This window comes from Portunus trituberculatus, chromosome 43 (assembly GCF_017591435.1).
Source record: "Portunus trituberculatus isolate SZX2019 chromosome 43, ASM1759143v1, whole genome shotgun sequence".
Classification (NCBI taxonomy): Eukaryota; Metazoa; Arthropoda; class Malacostraca; order Decapoda; family Portunidae; genus Portunus; species Portunus trituberculatus.
The window spans coordinates 14,244,411-14,261,910 of NC_059297.1; the positions used below are offsets into that span (position 1 = coordinate 14,244,411).

Consider the following 17,500-nt stretch of genomic DNA (forward strand, 5'->3'; position numbering starts at 1 on the left):
AGACAGACAGACAGACAGACTGACATATAGATAGATACATGTGTGCTCCTTCAAACATAAAAGAAAAAACAATCATAATACAAGTATTGGAAATCATGTGGAATTACTCGTCTGCTTCATTTTGTTCCTTTCCGATCAGTATCACAGGATTTCGAGATTCGTAAATCATCGGTAATAGTGAAAAGGCTAAGACATCTGATGTTGCAAAAGGCTCTGCACCAACACTCTACACCACACCCTTACTTAAAAGAGTAAAATGTTTGGTAGCAATCAACCCATTCTTACCTCAAACACATTGTTCAGTGGCTGAACAAGTTCATGCAGTGTCGCACCAGATTTCCATCCTGGTACTGGGGAGCTCCGTTAAAAGAGGCAAAGATTCCCAGTTTTATATTTTATTGTTAATCCTTGCAATAAGTTCAGCTTGACTGGCAGATGCTTAACAACAACCCTGGAAGTGAGAAAAAAAAATTAATTAAATTCCCTCCTGCATTTCATGACGATAGATGACAATTACCAAGACGTTCCTCCTCTTTTCATTCGTAAAACAGAAAAACTACATTTAAATGACCAAAAACATACTGGCAAGAAGCCAGCAGGCTATACATGCTATATTTGATAGAAAGGTTGCCCACAAAAGGTACTTCAGCCTTCCATCACTTAAATCTCATGCACTTTACATTTCTGTCCGGAATAATACCAAATCTATTCTTCAACTTGCCAAGCACTCCTTCATAAATAGAAAATGTCAAAATCTTTCAAACTCCAACTCCTCTTGAGACTTCTAGCATCTGGACAAAAACATATCCAGTAACTTTACTTCATCTTTCCCTCGTTTATTTCATCCTGATGGCACCACTGCCTGTCACCACCATCTGTCTCTAAAGCTGAACTCGTATCTCAAACCCTTGCTAACAACTCCACCTTGGATGATTCTGAGTTTGTCCTTCCCTCTTCTCCTCCCTTTGACTATTTCATACCTACAAATAAAATTCTTCGTAATGATGTTTTCCATGCCCTAGCTAGCCTAAACCCTCGGAAGGCTTATGGTCCTGATGGGGTTCCTCCTGTTGTTCTCAAAAATTGTGTTTCCACACTTGCACCTTCCTTGGTCAAACTCTTTCAACTGTCTATCGACTTCTACCTTTCTTTCTTGCTAGAAGTTTGCCTACATTCAACCTGTTTATAAAAAGGGTGACCGTTCTAATCCCTGAAACTACTGCCTATATTTAATTTCTTGTTTGTCTAAAATTTTTAATCTATCCTAAATAGGAAGATTCTTAAACATCTGTTTTTTCAGTCTTCTATCTGATCGCCAGTAAGGCTTCCGTCATGGCCTGTCTACTGTTGATCTGGCTTTCCTTACTGAGTCTTAGCCATCTTCTTTTAGAGATTTCAGTGAAACTTTTGCGTTCGCGTTAGACATATCACAAGCTTTTGATAGAGTCTGGCACAAAATTTTGGTTTCAGAACTGCCCACCTATGGTTTCTATCTTTCTCCCTGCAATTATATTTCAAGTTTCCCTTCCGACCGTTCTATTGCTGATGTGGTAGACGGCCACTGTTCATCTCCTAAATCTATTAACAGCGGTGTTCCTCAGGGTTCTGTCCTGTCATCCACTCTCTTCCTAATATTCACTAAAGAATTTAACCAAACTTTTTGCCCTATTCATTCCTACGCCGATGATACCACCCTACATGTTTTCACGTACTTTCAGAGACGACCAACCCTTCAGGAAGTCAACAGATCACGCAAGGACACCACAGAACGCCTGGACTCTGATCTTTCTAAGATTTCTGAATGGGGCAGGGAAAACTTAGTGGTATTCAATACCTCAAAGACTCAATTCCTCCATCTATCAACTCGACACAAGCTTCCAGACAACTATCCCCTCTTCTTCAATGACACTCAACTGTCTCCCTCTTCCACACTAAATATCCTCGTCTGTCCTTTACTCATAATCTAAACTGGAAACTTTACATCTCATCTCTTGCTAAAACAGCTTCTATGAAGTTAGGCATTCTGCTGAGTCTCCGCCAGTTTTTCTCACCCCTCCAACTGTTAACATCCATCCTTGTATGAAGTAATCTTCACATGTTTTTTTTTTTTTTCTTTTTGCAGGTGGGGGAGGGGGCGTTCCACTCACACAGTTTTATTAGATAGGGTGAAATCAAAAGCTTTTCATCTCATCAACTCCCCTCCTCTGATTGAATGTCTTCAGCATCTTTCTCACCGCTGGAATGTTGCATCTCTTGCTATCTTCTACCGCTACTTTCATGCTAACTCCTCTTCTGATCTGCTAATTGCATGCCTCCTCTCACTGTACAAGGCTTTTCTCTTCGTCTCATCCCTATTCTGTCCAATTCCTAATGCAAGAGCTAACCAGTCCTTTCAATCTTTCATACCTTTATCTGGTAAACTCTGGAACTCCCTACCTGCTTCTGTATTTCCAACTTCCTATGACTTCACCTCGTGTAAGAGGGGGCTTTGAAGACATTTGTCCTTGTCTTTTGGCTAACTCTATCAGACCTGCAAGAGGGCTGGCGATTATGTGGGCCTTTTTTTTTTTTTTTTTTTTTTTTTTTTTTTGTTGCCTTTGGCCTTTTGGCTTTCCCCCTCTTACATAAACAAGGATTATACGTGATAGTCCCTGTATAAAACATACCTATACTTATCATCAGTAACCACAATCTTTTCTAATTTTCCCTTAAAGTCACCTACTGATTAACTAACTGAGTATGCCCTGTATACATAACACCATTAAGTGGATGCGCGTCTGTCTCCGCATGTCTCTTTACGGAATTATCAACAAAGTTTCACGGCAGGTAGCGACGTCGTCATGCACTTCACTTGAAAAATGCTTTAACCTGCACCATCATGCTGTTTTCTTCCTCTTTAAGGCTCTTTACTATCAAAATAGAGATTTTTCTTGTGTACATGACCTCCTTCATTTCCTATTCAAGAACTTAATTCTATACATGGATAATAAATGAGTGTTATGTAAGCTGCAGCCGCTGAAATATGCAGTCTCACCTTCGTGCAGCTGCTCTCATTCTCTAATGCACTTGTGTTCTTAAGATCATCGTCTATGTTTATGCGAGTTGTTGCGTATATTGGAGGGAAATGTAATATGAATTTTACTTCTGATTCTGTAATTTGATTTCAATACTCATTATTCTCGCATAATGAAAGCATGACTGACGAGTATGCTTATTCAGATGTTTCATTAAGAGCGGCTGTCATCAAACGCATTTACTGCGCGATTTTGTTACGCTACGGTGCTCTGTTCGCCCGTGCTCTGTCCGATACACAACTTAAACACAAATAGACATAAGGTTCATTTCCCTATCGGTACACCATCGTCTTCTTCATCTTATTCTTTTAATAATATTTTCCCATGTCTATGAAAGGTCCATATTTCAAAGAGGTCTTCTCCAACAGGTCCAATCGTTTTTTTTTTTTTTTTTTTTTACGATTGCTTTTATCTCAAGTTCTCTGTTACGTAATCCATTCACCTCTGTTTCGGTTTTTCTCTTCGTTTCTCCAGTATCTCCATTTCCACAACCCTTCATATATGGATTTTCCCTTCTGTTCACGGGGTAGTGTCACTGCAGTCTTCTTTTGAAACCCAGTCATCCTGACATGATGTTCTTACATTATTTTCACGTTCTTGTAAACTAATAAGCATTGATTAAACGAAATGTATACACCCGCTTTTTCCCCACCACCTCTTGTATTGACGTGATGCGACTTAATGCCTCAAACCTTCAAATCCTCACTTCCCACTTCCCACTCCCATCATGACAGGAGCAGCGGCGGCGGCGGCGGCGGCGGCGGCGGCGGCGAGGGTGCTGGTGGTGGTAGTGATAGCTACAATATTTATATGAAACTTTGACGAGCAGGATGACGGTGATCTTGATAGTTATGGCTGGAAATGGTGATGGTGTCTTAAAGTGTTAAGGATGATGGTGATACAGAGTAATAAATTGTGCACATCGTCGCATTACTCACAAACAGGTAGACGCATGAAATGAAAGTAATGTTAAGTGAAATAATATCAGGTAATATCAAAGTCACTTAACTATATAAGAATTATGCGAAAAACTGACAATTGCTGGCAGGAAGGTTGTTTAGGCAGTTTACAAGTGACAGGCAACTTGGAAAATGTAAGATCACGTACAATATCAGGATCTAATTAAACGGAATAGCATTTATTGTGCCATTCCTGAAATATATATATATATATATATATATATATATATATATATATATATATATATATATATATATATATATATATATATATATATATATATATATATATATATATATATATATATATATATATATATATATATATATATATATATATATATATATATATATATATATATATATATATATATATATATATATATATATATATATATTTTTTTTTTTTTTTTTTTTTTTTTTTGTCTTCTAATTCTGCTACGCACAAAACTATCTTTTACCGTCTCTCTAAACGTAAATGTATTCCAGGTATAGATAAAATTGTTCATATCACCTGGCACTATTCCTTACAAGACGACCGTAGCATATAACACTAACGAAAAATTTTTAAAAAATGAAAAAGCGTTGTGTGAAGCCGTGGACACTGAATGTTAGTGTTATTAGCTATTGTTCTATAATAAGCTTCTCTTCATGAACTTGAAATTATAGTTCCACCAATATTAAAAATAAATAATGAAAATATTTGTATACGAAATGACCTTTCATCAAATTATGAATTTAAAGTATATTTACTATAGAATCGAATTTTTTCTGAAATTTATGGATCCGAAAATTCCATTTTGTGCCACTGTTCATATATCGAGAGCCAGGCACAACACGTGCCCACAAAGATATACACTAAATGATGTGAAAGTAAACAAATACAGTGATTTCCGAAATTACTTTTTTCCTGTAGGAAGAGCGCCGCCGAGAACAGCAAAAATAACACACAATAAAAAGAAAGGGCCACTAAGGCACCGGACCCACACAGAGATAGCAGCGTTAGCCAAAGCAAGACAAGAATTGTGTTCAATGTGTTGTAAGTGTTGAGGAAGTAAATCGCTTTTAATACAACATCAATTCTGGAACATTTAACTTTGGTAACCTTTGTAACACTTTGAATTAATCTAATCGAGAATTCCATTCTGAGAAAAACCTATAAATTTAAGTTTATCATTTTTTATTACAATGAAACGTTTGTGTTCTATCGAGATGCAAAGTTTCTTTACAGTTGCATCTGTATACTTCTAATATGGTGACTTGCAGAGGTGTTGATTGGAAAGATGGTGACTTGCAAAAGTGATAGATGAGGTGATAAAGAATGATGATGGTGGTATTTCCTTTCATTTCTCCCCAAACTATCTAACCGTGTAAGCAGAGTAAGTAGGTATGTATATCGGCAGAAGGAGGCGTGACGGTCATAAACTTTTATTACCTAACTAAATGGTAAATTCAAACGGGAACTTTATTTCAGTTACTTTCCACTTTTTATGTTTCGCTGCAGGACTCTTCACTCTCCTAATAACTCTTAAAACACCTTGTTCAACTCGCTAGTTCCTCATCTTTCCTTCACTAACCGCTCCGTTACTTGAACTGTTTACTATACTGACCAAATTACCATCCTTTCTTCATTCAATCATTTTCTTCATTCTTTCTTTCATAGTTCATCGGGTTGTGAGTACGTTAAGTGTGACGCTCTCTGTTATTATGGTAATAAACTAAGCTTAACACCATAATTACGACGAAGCTTTAACTCAATCTAATATTAAGACACTCCTTTCATTGGTCGTTTCTACCATATTATCTTAAACTTGTCACGTGATAAGGTAAGACTTGAAAAGAATAAAAAGAAAAAAGAAAAAAAAAGAAAGAAAAATAAATTAATTAATTAATTAAAAAAAAATATATATATATATATATATATATATATATATATATATATATATATATATATATATATATATATATATATATATATATATATATATATATATATATATATATATATATATATACACACAATTAAGATCAGTTAAATATTTTTCAATGTCTCATTTTCAGCCAGGAAAAAAATTATTCCCCTTTTTCGTAGTTATTAAAAGGATAATTGTTATTTGAGCTCCTCAGAAATCACTGTCTTTCATTCACACACTTATCCTACTCCACCCTGCCAGACCAATGGAACGAGTGTCACGACATGATTCTTTCCTTCAATTCACTACTGAACGATAATGAAAACAAATATGTTCCACTTCCTCTTTCTTTCCGCCATTTTTTTCTATTTTATTTATACCATGTGGGCTTCTCACGGGAATTTATGGGCTAAAGGGGATACTTTTTGGGTACCCCCTATCTCAAAGCCCACCCGCTGGGAAACCGTTGCCCCGAGTGAGGAAGCCCAACCTACACTCGGACCGTTGACAGAATTCGAACCCGTGCGCTTAGAGACCCCTCGGATCTCAAAGCACGCATGGTTCCACTGTACCACGGCGGCCCCATGAGTAACGTTACTCACGATAAAAATCAATCTCATCACAGTTCCTACCAGTCTTACTCTACATTTTGCTAAGAAATTTCACTGGATTCTACACAATAGAGCACACTCACTCATGCATACACACACACACACACACACACACACACACACACACACACACACACACACACACACACACACACCACATAACAATGATGTATGACAAAAAATAACCTGCGTTATCCAGAAGCCCTCATGACCATCAGAACAAGCTGGCCAACACGCGCCTTTATCCCGAGCCAAGGGAGAAGCCCGTCCGGTAGAGGGACATTCAGCTGCCAGCCGCCGTGCCCAGGAAGCCTCACCGCCGCAACTCTAATAACAAAAGAGAGAGCGGGACATGTAACCTTTATTCATGCTCGTTCAATCTGAGTCTTTATAAGATCGTGACCCAGTGTGTGTGTGTGTGTGTGTGTGTGTGTGTGTGTGTGTGTGTGTGTGTGTGTGTGTGTGTGTGTGTGTGTGTGTGTGTGTGTGTGTGTGTGTGTGTGTGTGTGTGTGTGCACGAGCGAATTAATAGTATATGTTTACATATCTGAAATATTCCGCAATAATCATTGAGTTATTGTGATTGACAGAAAAAAAAATACCTTGATAGTTCTAGTGATTCGTTTAGTAATTTGTGTTGGCTAATCGTGCTGTCAATGAAATCCGATATATATATATATATATATATATATATATATATATATATATATATATATATATATATATATATATATATATATACTTGTTACTTGGGGTGTTTGTTCAAGGCTCCGCTCCACTGCGAGGCAGCGCTCACCAGAGCCTCCCTTAAAAGCAACTAGCATCTATAATTGTCTTTGATTTCCATGCCGTTAAAATCGTAAACTTCCTTGAACAAATATGTCTTCAATTTATTTTTGAAGATATCGAATCTGGCACAACCTTTGATATCACTCGGCAGTTTATTGTAAATCTTTGGTGCGCATTTTGCAAATGCTCGGCATCCCATGATTTTTTTTTTAAACTTAAACCAATTACTTCAACTCCATACCTGACAGCAGACTCAAAGGCTTCTGTCTGCATTAGTGTTGTTACACCCCTTCAGCCATTTATCTTCCACCAGTGAGTCTTTTGTTTACAGTTGAAAAGAACACATAATCATTCACAACTCAATAAGAAGAAAAGGAAGAAATGACATACATTTCCCGGGGAGGTGCAGTTATTCACAACTCTCCTTAGAAAACTTTACTGCTGATAGAAAGAGAGAAAAAAAAAAGCACCTATTTTTGTGGCCTTTCACACCAGGCATGTAATTATAACAGCATGTAAAAGATTGAATGCTTTCTCCCTATACTTTCCCAATAGCAGGGCGGATAACAGAAAAATCGTGCAAATTGTGATATAAGCGCCAAATTTGGCATGGTGGTCTCCAAGGGTGTACTGAATAAATTTGCCTGATGGGCCACTTAAAAATCCAAGATGGCTGCCATTTTTTCAAGATGGCCGCCAAGACGCTCTTTTGAAGTCATTTTTCCCACAGAAATGCATGTAGTTGACCGATTTGAGTGATCTTAGTGTCAAAGTATATGTTTCTGAGGATGCTGGATTCAGATTTTCTACTTCCAGAAGTAATGAAACATTGTACATGGTAGAAAATTATATTTTTAATAAAAAAAAATAATCGCAATATCAAGCAATATTTTTTTTTTCACTGAACAACAATCAATATCATCAAAAGATCATATCTGTAAACATGATAACAAATGTATTATTCTGGACTCAAATAATATTGTTAACAATGCAAAAAAAAATAATACTGTAATAATGGTCCTTCTTCATGTAACATAATGCAGTGACTTCATCCGCGTTGACTAGACAACGTAATAGGTCTCATTTTTCTTATGCTCTCAACCCATAGAATACTGTAAATGGTTTTGATAGCACAACTATATTATTCTGGACGCAAAGCAATATAGCCAATCAGAAAAAAAAATAATAAAGGTCCTTCAAAAACATAATGGTGTCAATCACAGAAAAGTAATACTGTAATAATGGTAATTCAACTAAATAATAGAATGGCGACATACATTTCAACTAGTAACAGGCTAATAGAGCTAGCAACATTGTAATGTTTTACTTCAATAACACAGTACAGTATTACATAGGTCAAGCCAAAATATTTGGCTTGACCCCTAAAAGTTGCAGGCAAAACTAAGCAAATTAACATCCTAGAATTTTCGCCAAAAAGCAAAGAAATCAACACCCTATAAATTTTACTCAAAACAAAATAGATTAACACCCTAGAAATTTCACTCAAAAACAAAGGAATTAACACCCTAGAAATTTCTTCAGTTTGTGCAAGCTGCATGCTGTAATCTGGTGGGCCAATCTTGTCCTTGTGATGCTTGCTACAGAGAGGAATGAATCTGCAGTACTGATGATGCCACCCCTGCTTCAGTAATAGCATTGGTCCACCCACTGCCTTCAAGAAGTGTTCCAAGGGAGCTGAAGCCAGCCTTCTTTATGTGAAGTCCCCCAAACATTATGACAAATCTGTCCTCCCCATATTCAGGCCACGTCCACTGGATCTTTTTGGCCTGGGCATACAATGGTTGGTCAGCAGTTATAACTGGGGTCTGACCAGGATTGAGAAAAGCCACTGTGTCACGAATATTTCCCATGACATGCTTGATGGTTGCTACTGAGTGAGCCTAGTCTCGTATCTAAGGCAAAAGGGATGTTATGGTCACATCAAACAGCTGACTTCTCTTCTGTGTGGCATGGTGGGCTGCCCATGTGACATTGAGAGCATCACCCACATTCTGGGTTAGAGATACTTCCTCCAGCCATCTGTACTCTTCCCTCAAGTGTGACTTGATTGAATGGAGTGATGGGTACAATTGGCTTGGCACTGATGGAGGATTTGGATTATTAGTAATGTATGCTGGTTTGACGTTGGTGAATACTTCAGGTAGCTCAGGAACTTTCTTTACCCTGCTGTCTTCATTGAGACTGACTTGCTCTCAGGATTTTCAGAGCATGGGTGCTGGAAGAGGGACATACTTGTGCCATGGAAAGAAGTTTGAGCTGTAGTCGCTGTCGGATCATGATCTATGTTGTCTACAGCTGATGTGGTGAACACTTGCTTTCTCATCATTGGTGGACAGACAACTCCAGCCAAGCACACACCATGGTATTTTAACTCTTGTGCCACCACATCTCCAGCACTAAGTTTGGAAAGCAGCTTCTCATCATTGAAGGTCTTGGCACATTAATATAGTCTTTTGTTCAATTTCATGGTGCTCGCTTGTGTAAGGTCACCCACATTTCCTTCCTCTTCACATATAAAACATTCTATCCACTTGGGGTCTGATATTCTCCGTGGTAGTTTGTTGCCACTGCCACTGCCCACATCCCTATCAGTTCTAGGGGTAGATCTTTTCTGTGCCCTTTGTAACTTGCTGTTGTTGAACAAAAGCTTACAACTTCTATGATACAGTGCTTAATTCTTCCTTAGAGTTGCCTCTATCCCAGTGCCATCATCAAGCCTCCGAGGATCCATCTTGATTGGAAAAGCATTTGCTGCAGGAAATAATGGAATATTCTTCCCAAGAAGGTTGTATCCATCCTCTGGCCTCCTTGCAGGATTTGCTACTGGAGATGTAAGAGGCTCTTTCTTCTTTGCTTGGCAGAGGCAACACTTAGCCCACTTGGTCTTCCAAGAAGTGTCAGATTTGGTGTTTGAAGACATTCTAATAAACAGGATCGAGGGTTGATCCTTTTACCGCCCTGTATTATGGGCACTTTCTTGTATGAGATACAACTAGGTTCATACATACCTGCCCTACACCTAGCCCGATCATTCATCCAATGTCACTTAGTTCCCGTGTGATCTGTACACCATCCGGATAACTTAAGTACCCCATTATCCTTGGCTCGGCTTTTCGCACTGGCCCATCCTGTCAATTCAGGTGTGTTTGCTTAAACAGATGTGTGGGGTAGGTTAAGCAACATTTGGGACGCTAAGTATGATATTTTTTCTTCCTTAGCTGACATTGAACCCCATGCTGAGTTTCACACCAGCAACTGTCACCAGTGTGCCCTGGTAGTGCCCGACAATCACTCTTACTCTTTTAAGAAAATGGCTTTACAGATCAAGCAGGTCAAATGTATCTTTGCTGGTGTTTCAATCTCATGCACTTTGGAGGTTGGAGTAAGAGATGCTCATCACACACAGAGACTATGTGTTAACCTCACCTAGTTTAGCCCGTGAGCCAAACGGTGTACCGGGGTGTGGCCGTCGCTGCGCACTAGCAACTTCTTGGAGCCATAGGTGAGAGTTAGGTTAGCAGTGAGGACCAGTGCCAGTAGTCCATCCAGAGGATGTGGCTGACTGTTGAAACAAAGGAACTACATCTACTACTACACCCTACACCCCATATGATATGTACAAATAGAATGGAAAGTTATCATATTGCACAAGTAGTAAGATGCAGCAAAACTAACAAAAATGGTGAAAATAACCATCAGAGCCTTTTAAAACTAGCAAAATTAGATTCAGCATGCAAGAAAACATAGAAATCAACACTTAGATCACTCAAATCCATCAACTAAGTGCTTTTCTATGGGGAAAATGACTTAAAAAAAAGAGCGTTTTGGCGGCCATCTTGAAAAATGGCAGCCATCTTGGATTTTCAAGTGGCCCATCGGGCAAATTTATTCAGTACACCCTTGGTAACCACTGTGCCAAATTTGGTGCTTATATCACATTTTGCACAATTCCAGTGAAAAATTGCTGTTATACGCCCTACTACAAGCAACAGAGACATGGGAGTGTAGTAGGTCACGGCAAAGGCGTAAGAAACAGATCTTGCTTATTTAGATATTGGGTCGAAGAGAAATAATATTTTGTGTTTCATATTGACACGGTTAAGATTGAGAGGGCTGTGAACGTTATGCTTATTATTGTTATTAGCATTGGTACTGATAGTATACGCCTGAAGTTGTGACCCACTGCTGAGTAGGAGAAACAAACCCCAAAACAAAGAAATACACATGGGGTAGCCTGATCATCCCGGGGCCATAAGTCACTAGGCTTATCTGCCGCTTTAAATAGCTGCCGCGCATCGGGATGTCAGATTCCAACAGGAGGATTATGTAGATTTAAGATGTATGAATGTTAGTATATAAGGATATATGTGTAAGTAGGGTAATATGTATAAGTTTCAGCTCTGTACTAGCTGCCATTCAATTAAACCAAAATATTATATTATTATCACACACACACACACACACACACACACACACACACACACACACACACACACACACACACACACACACACACATACAACGATGAAAATAACTAATTTATTAATAGAAACAACATAAGCCAATAATACTACTCGAATAAGCATTAGAACGGAAACTGACGGCACTAGACCTCATTACGGCTTACTACGAGTCGCTATCGTCACCAGCTGGTAACTGCACAATACAAGCGGCGGCTCCATTCTGCAAACAGTACACTTGATAACACCCGCAACCACTTCACTAAATCCTTCAGTGCTATGACGCGTTTCCATATTCATTCGGCTAACTAACTGGCGATTTTACAGTTTCAGAAACTTATGTGGGAATTAAAATAGAGTAAGTAGAGTAGGCTTCTGACCTTCATAGACCCTTCCTAATATAAATATAATCGTCTTATCATATCAAAAATGCGTTCCAATACTGAAGGGGTTAAATACGCGAGTCTGACATCAGCATCCGTATTCAGAATTCTTTGATCCGGTACGTGTCTACTCTCAATCTTTCTTTTTTTTTTTTTTCTTCTTTTATTAAACTGATACCCGAGTTACCGTAGATGATGAATAACAAGCGAGATATGAGAGGTGAATGGCGATGACTCATTATATACGGTAGGTGAGTGACAGTAAGTTATGCACAAATGATTAATAACAATAAATTATGCAATAATTATGTTAAAGTCAGTAATATAGGGTGTGGAATCATAACATTCTCTCTCTCTCTCTCTCTCTCTCTCTCTCTCTCTCTCTCTCTCTCTCTCTCTCTCTCTCTCTCTCTCTCTCTCTCTCTCTCTCTCTCTCTCTCTCTCTCTCTCTCTCTCTCTCTCTCTCTCTCTCTCTCTCATAATAGTAAAGCTACCAGAGATTGAAGTGACAGATTAATACTGCGATTCAGAGCCTAAGCGATAAAACGAAAACATTTAATGGGAGAGAGAGAGAGAGAGAGAGAGAGAGAGAGAGAGAGAGAGAGTGTGTGTGTGTGTGTAATTCACTGTTTGATCTGCTGCAGTCTCTGACGAGACAGCCAGACGTTACCCTACGGAACGAGCTCAGAGCTCATTATTTCCGATCTTGGGATAGGTCTGAGACCAGGCACACACCACACACCGGGACAACAAGGTCACAATTCCTCGATTTACATCCCGTACCTACTCACTGCTAGGTGAACAGGAGCTACACGTGAAAGGAGACACACCCAAATATCTCCACCCGGCCGGGGAATCGAACCCCGGTCATCTGGCTTGTGAAGCCAGCGCTCTAACCACTGAGCTGCCGGGCCGTGTGTGTGTGTGTAATTCACTGTTTGATCTGCTGCAGTCTCTGACGAGACAGCCAGACGTTACCCTACGGAACGAGCTCAGAGCTCATTATTTCCGATCTTGGGATAGGTCTGAGACCAGGCACACACCACACACCGGGACAACAAGGTCACAACTCCTCGATTTACATCCCGTACCTACTCACTGCTAGGTGAACAGGGGCTACACGTGAAAGGAGACACACCCAAATATCTCCACCCGGCCGGGGAATCGAACCCCGGTCATCTGGCTTGTGAAGCCAGCGCTCTAACCACTGAGCTACCGGGCCGTGTGTGTGTGTGTGTGTGTGTGTGTGTGTGTGTGTGTGTGTGTGTGTGTGTGTGTGTGTGTGTGTGTGTGTGTGTGTGTGTGTGTGTGTGTGTGTGTGTGTGTGTGTGTGTGTGTGTACAAGTCAAAGAGAAACTAAACTAACAAAATGAGTCATATAATATTAAGACCAACAAGAACTGGTGACAATAACAAGTGGAAATACCGGATCTTTTCTTTTTCTTCATCTTTTTTCAACCCACTTCCTATAATATGATCTGATTTCCTAGAGGAGGTGTCCGTTTAATCCTTTCAGTACCGTCACGCGTTTCCATATTCATTCTGCTTACTATATGGTGATTTTATACAGCTTCAGAAACTTATGTGGGGGATTAAAATAGTGTAGACCCAGCCATTAATCTTCTGACCTCCATAGACCCTTCCTAATGCCAATAAAATGATCTAATCGTACACAAATCTCAAGGTAAAAATGTGTCCAGTATTGAAGAGGTTAATATTATTCCTCCTGCAGTGTACCTAAGCATCTTCAACAGCCACTTAGAGTCGCCGCCTTGACATCCTGTTCAACTCCTAACACACGCCAAAAGAAAGAAAGACAAGAATATCTGGTTTCCGAGTGTAGCTTCAAGGAATCTTCACGGCGTCGATTACACAGTGTTGCTTGCGGTTCCGTGAGGTGACTAATGTGGTCTGCATCGGGCTTGTTAATTAAGTGAAGGCATGTGGGAGAGCAAAGGTATATGAAGACAAAAAAAAAAATGAAATATACTGCTTCCAAATTGTGGAGTACAGATATATTTTTGTGTCCGTCTGAGGATGGATCTTCTTTTTCTTCCACATTTTTTTTTTTTTTTTCCAAGAGTGCGGATGTAATATGTTGTGATTTTCGCGCTTCAGAGAGAAAATAAGACGAGTACATATAAGTGCGGGGAGTGAAAGGGAGGAATGCTGTGTGTGCTGCCGCGTTATTTTCCACCACTCGTTCGTCCATTATCGCTTCTCGTCACTCTATTTTGGGCGTCTTTCCGTCTACGTATCTGTCCGCTCACCGTCTCTTTCCGTTTGCTTGTCTTGAGAACTATTCATTCTCTAAACACTGCCTGGTTCTGACTGTCTGTCTGTATGCTTGTCTCTCTGCTTCCGTCTATGTGCGCTAGTAACTGTATATGTCTGTCTGATTTTGTCTTTGTCTGTCTGGGTGTCCGTCTACTTCCTAGATAACTGGTTTTCCTTGTCTGTCTGTCTATATATCTGCATTCGTCCGTGTCTGTCGTTTCCGGATGTCTAGTGTAGTTTCTTCACCTATATATATGTTTGTCTGTCTCTGTCTTTCAGTATATATACATGCATGTACTCTTATGTATGCATGTATGTATGTATAGTATGTATTTCTTGTGTTTATGAATCTAGTATTTCCGGATACCGGGTCATGTCTACCTGCTTGACCATTTGTCTGTCCGTTTGTCTGTTGCATGTTTTTTGAATGGGTGCTTCCGTCTGGTCATCTATCTGTCTGCATGTGTTGCGTGTGAGGGAGACAACCAGCCGGCGCAGGAGGAAAGTTAAGGAAGCATAACAGGACACCGCAAACCAGGCGTGCTGGTGACGAGGGACCGCCGTCCAGCCTGTTATTTGGACGCCCTAAGGAAAATATGGCGGTACTCTCTCTCTCTCTCTCTCTCTCTCTCTCTCTCTCTCTCTCTCTCTCTCTCTCTCTCTCTCCTATAATTATGCAGCACCAAGTTCAGTACCCGTTCTGAATATTGTAGTACACTCTGAGATTACCGTGAATTATGTAATCAGTGTCCTTTGCAAAATAGAAGGTACTAAAATCCTTCCTTGGACCCGACAGGATCTACACCAGGATACGCAAAGGTAATCAAGGAAAAGACAGAAAGCTCCCTGATGCGTCTCCGGCAAAATTTATGCGGAGAGTCGAAGTACCGCGCGGAACTGGGTACGGGTGACCTCTAGACGCCTCTATATTCAGGGAAGAGGTGACACGCCGCGGCGAGCCCCCTCCGTCTGTCTGGACTCCACTGCCACAGAAATTCATGCGGAAAATAATTGGGAACTCACACCCAAGATATTTCACACTTTATGGAAAGGAACTTTCGATGTAATATTCTTCGTATTTCTAAACATTTCGGTGTCTCGTTCTCAAATGCCTTTTATTCCTTTTCTTTTAAACTGTAGTGGGTGTAATTAGAATTTCCAATTATGTGTTCATGGTACTAGTGACAGTTCACAAGGATTTTACACTGTCAGTACGCAAAACACTCGTGAAAACTCGTCTAATCACCTCTGCTGGGTTTGAAAAAATAATTGTCCTGATGATAAAAACAAAACGCTTATGAATATAGCCAATATACTAATAATAACCTTTTAATTGTTATTTGCCGCGTCAGTGACTAATTCTAAATTACTTTCTTCAACAAAGCAAAACTGTATAAACGAAAGAACTATAACATACTCGATTACTCCTTTAACCGTTCATTGTGTCTTTCGTAACTATACTTTCTATCTGCAACAGACAATTCTCCTCACAGTTTTTACTACTTTAACATTCAGATCATCAGGAATATATATATATATATATATATATATATATATATATATATATATATATATATATATATATATATATATATATATATATATATATATATATCTCGACACGAAAAAAAAAATTGGTGTTGCCGCCTCACACGCCCCCGCCGCCACACAACACTTTGTCTCCTCCCATCTCATCCTCTTTCTGTGTCCTTTACTAATGCCAACGTGAAGCAGCACCGCCACCATCATTATGTTTATCTTACTAACGCAAGAGTCAACCAAAAGCTTCCCCCATTCATATCACTGACTGGTGAACTTAATATTCTTCTGACTCTTCAGTATCGACAATAAACATCTCGGTGACTAATCAACATAGCTTTTTTTTTTTTTAACATATATAAATCTTTCAATTTTTTCCTTTGTTTGTAAGGAGCGTTAAGTTCGAGACGATATTGATCTTATTTTAGCCTTTACCGGTTGTCACTGTAAAACAATTAAACAAATTAAAGGTATTCTAACAGACTGTTGGAGGCGTGAGCTGAATTTTGCTGACAAGTTCAGATGAGTTATCTTGGTCTATCGCCCGTGATGGGTAAAGAACATGACAGGTTTCCTCAGGTACCAATTAATTTATAGACCAGCCCCCTCCAGGAAGGACACACGTCTTGATAAGCACTGTATTGTCCGATTAACCGGGCGTCCGAGTCACTATACTCACCATGGAAGAGTATTGGTAATTAATCGTAATCAGATCCAACTTACTCCAGCGAAACCTCTTCTTTACTTTATCTAATTACCGGCCCTGCGTCCATCACCATTCACACGTTACCATTATTTTATTCTGCTGAACAAGTGAGATTTTACACTGAATAGTTGATAGATATCCCCAGTATCCCTCAAAACCCCTACGCAAATACAACTCAACATCAAAAGTACAAGAAAAATACTACAAACGACTACTCGCTTTTCCAAACTATCGTTGGGAAATAAGTAAATCCGTTTGTCCCCTTGCTTCTCTATAGACACAATAAACATTATCGATAAGAGATCAGATCCACAATCACTGTGCAATAAAAAAAACTCGAGAGGAGAGAGAGCATTATCTTCACAAGAATTTCAGTGATACCTCAAATGTACTTCGAGGTTCAGACAACGGACAGCCGCTCACCATTCAAAGTAAGCAAGCACCATTATAATTCCGTTATCGTGGCGAAATAAAAGCAAATCAAATATTCGCGCCACCATAATTGCGAGTGTAACAACACTCTTAACCAGCAATGACGTCAGGTAAAAATCTAAATGAAGTACATACAGGCATTCTCCCATGCATCAGTGTGTGTGTGTGTGTGTGTGTGTGTGTGTGTGTGTGTGTGTGTGTGTGTGTGTGTGTGTGTGTGTGTGTGTGTGTGTGTGTGTGTGTGTGTGTGTGTGTGTGTGTTTTCCTCTCTCAACCTTATCTCAATGACTTACTTTACATTTTCGTTTACATCATTCATTCACACACTCTCATTCT

At 39.4% G+C, this 17,500-nt stretch overlaps 1 protein-coding gene and 1 long non-coding RNA gene across 2 annotated transcripts in view; one reads left to right on the forward strand and one right to left on the reverse strand.

Annotated features, from left to right (window-relative positions):
- Positions 1 to 17,500, forward strand: part of LOC123518444 (fucose mutarotase-like) — a 311,140-nt gene that overhangs the window by 256,918 nt on the left and 36,722 nt on the right. The gene's annotated exons all lie outside the window — the stretch shown is intronic.
- The window catches only part of LOC123518447, a 150,684-nt gene that overhangs the window by 85,199 nt on the left and 47,985 nt on the right, over positions 1 to 17,500 (reverse strand). Inside the window, exons 4-5 of the long non-coding RNA XR_006678801.1 lie at positions 6,744 to 6,884; positions 286 to 451 (exon numbers count right to left, since the gene is read on the reverse strand). This is a non-coding gene — a long non-coding RNA (uncharacterized LOC123518447). The remainder of the gene's footprint in view (positions 1 to 285; positions 452 to 6,743; positions 6,885 to 17,500) is intronic.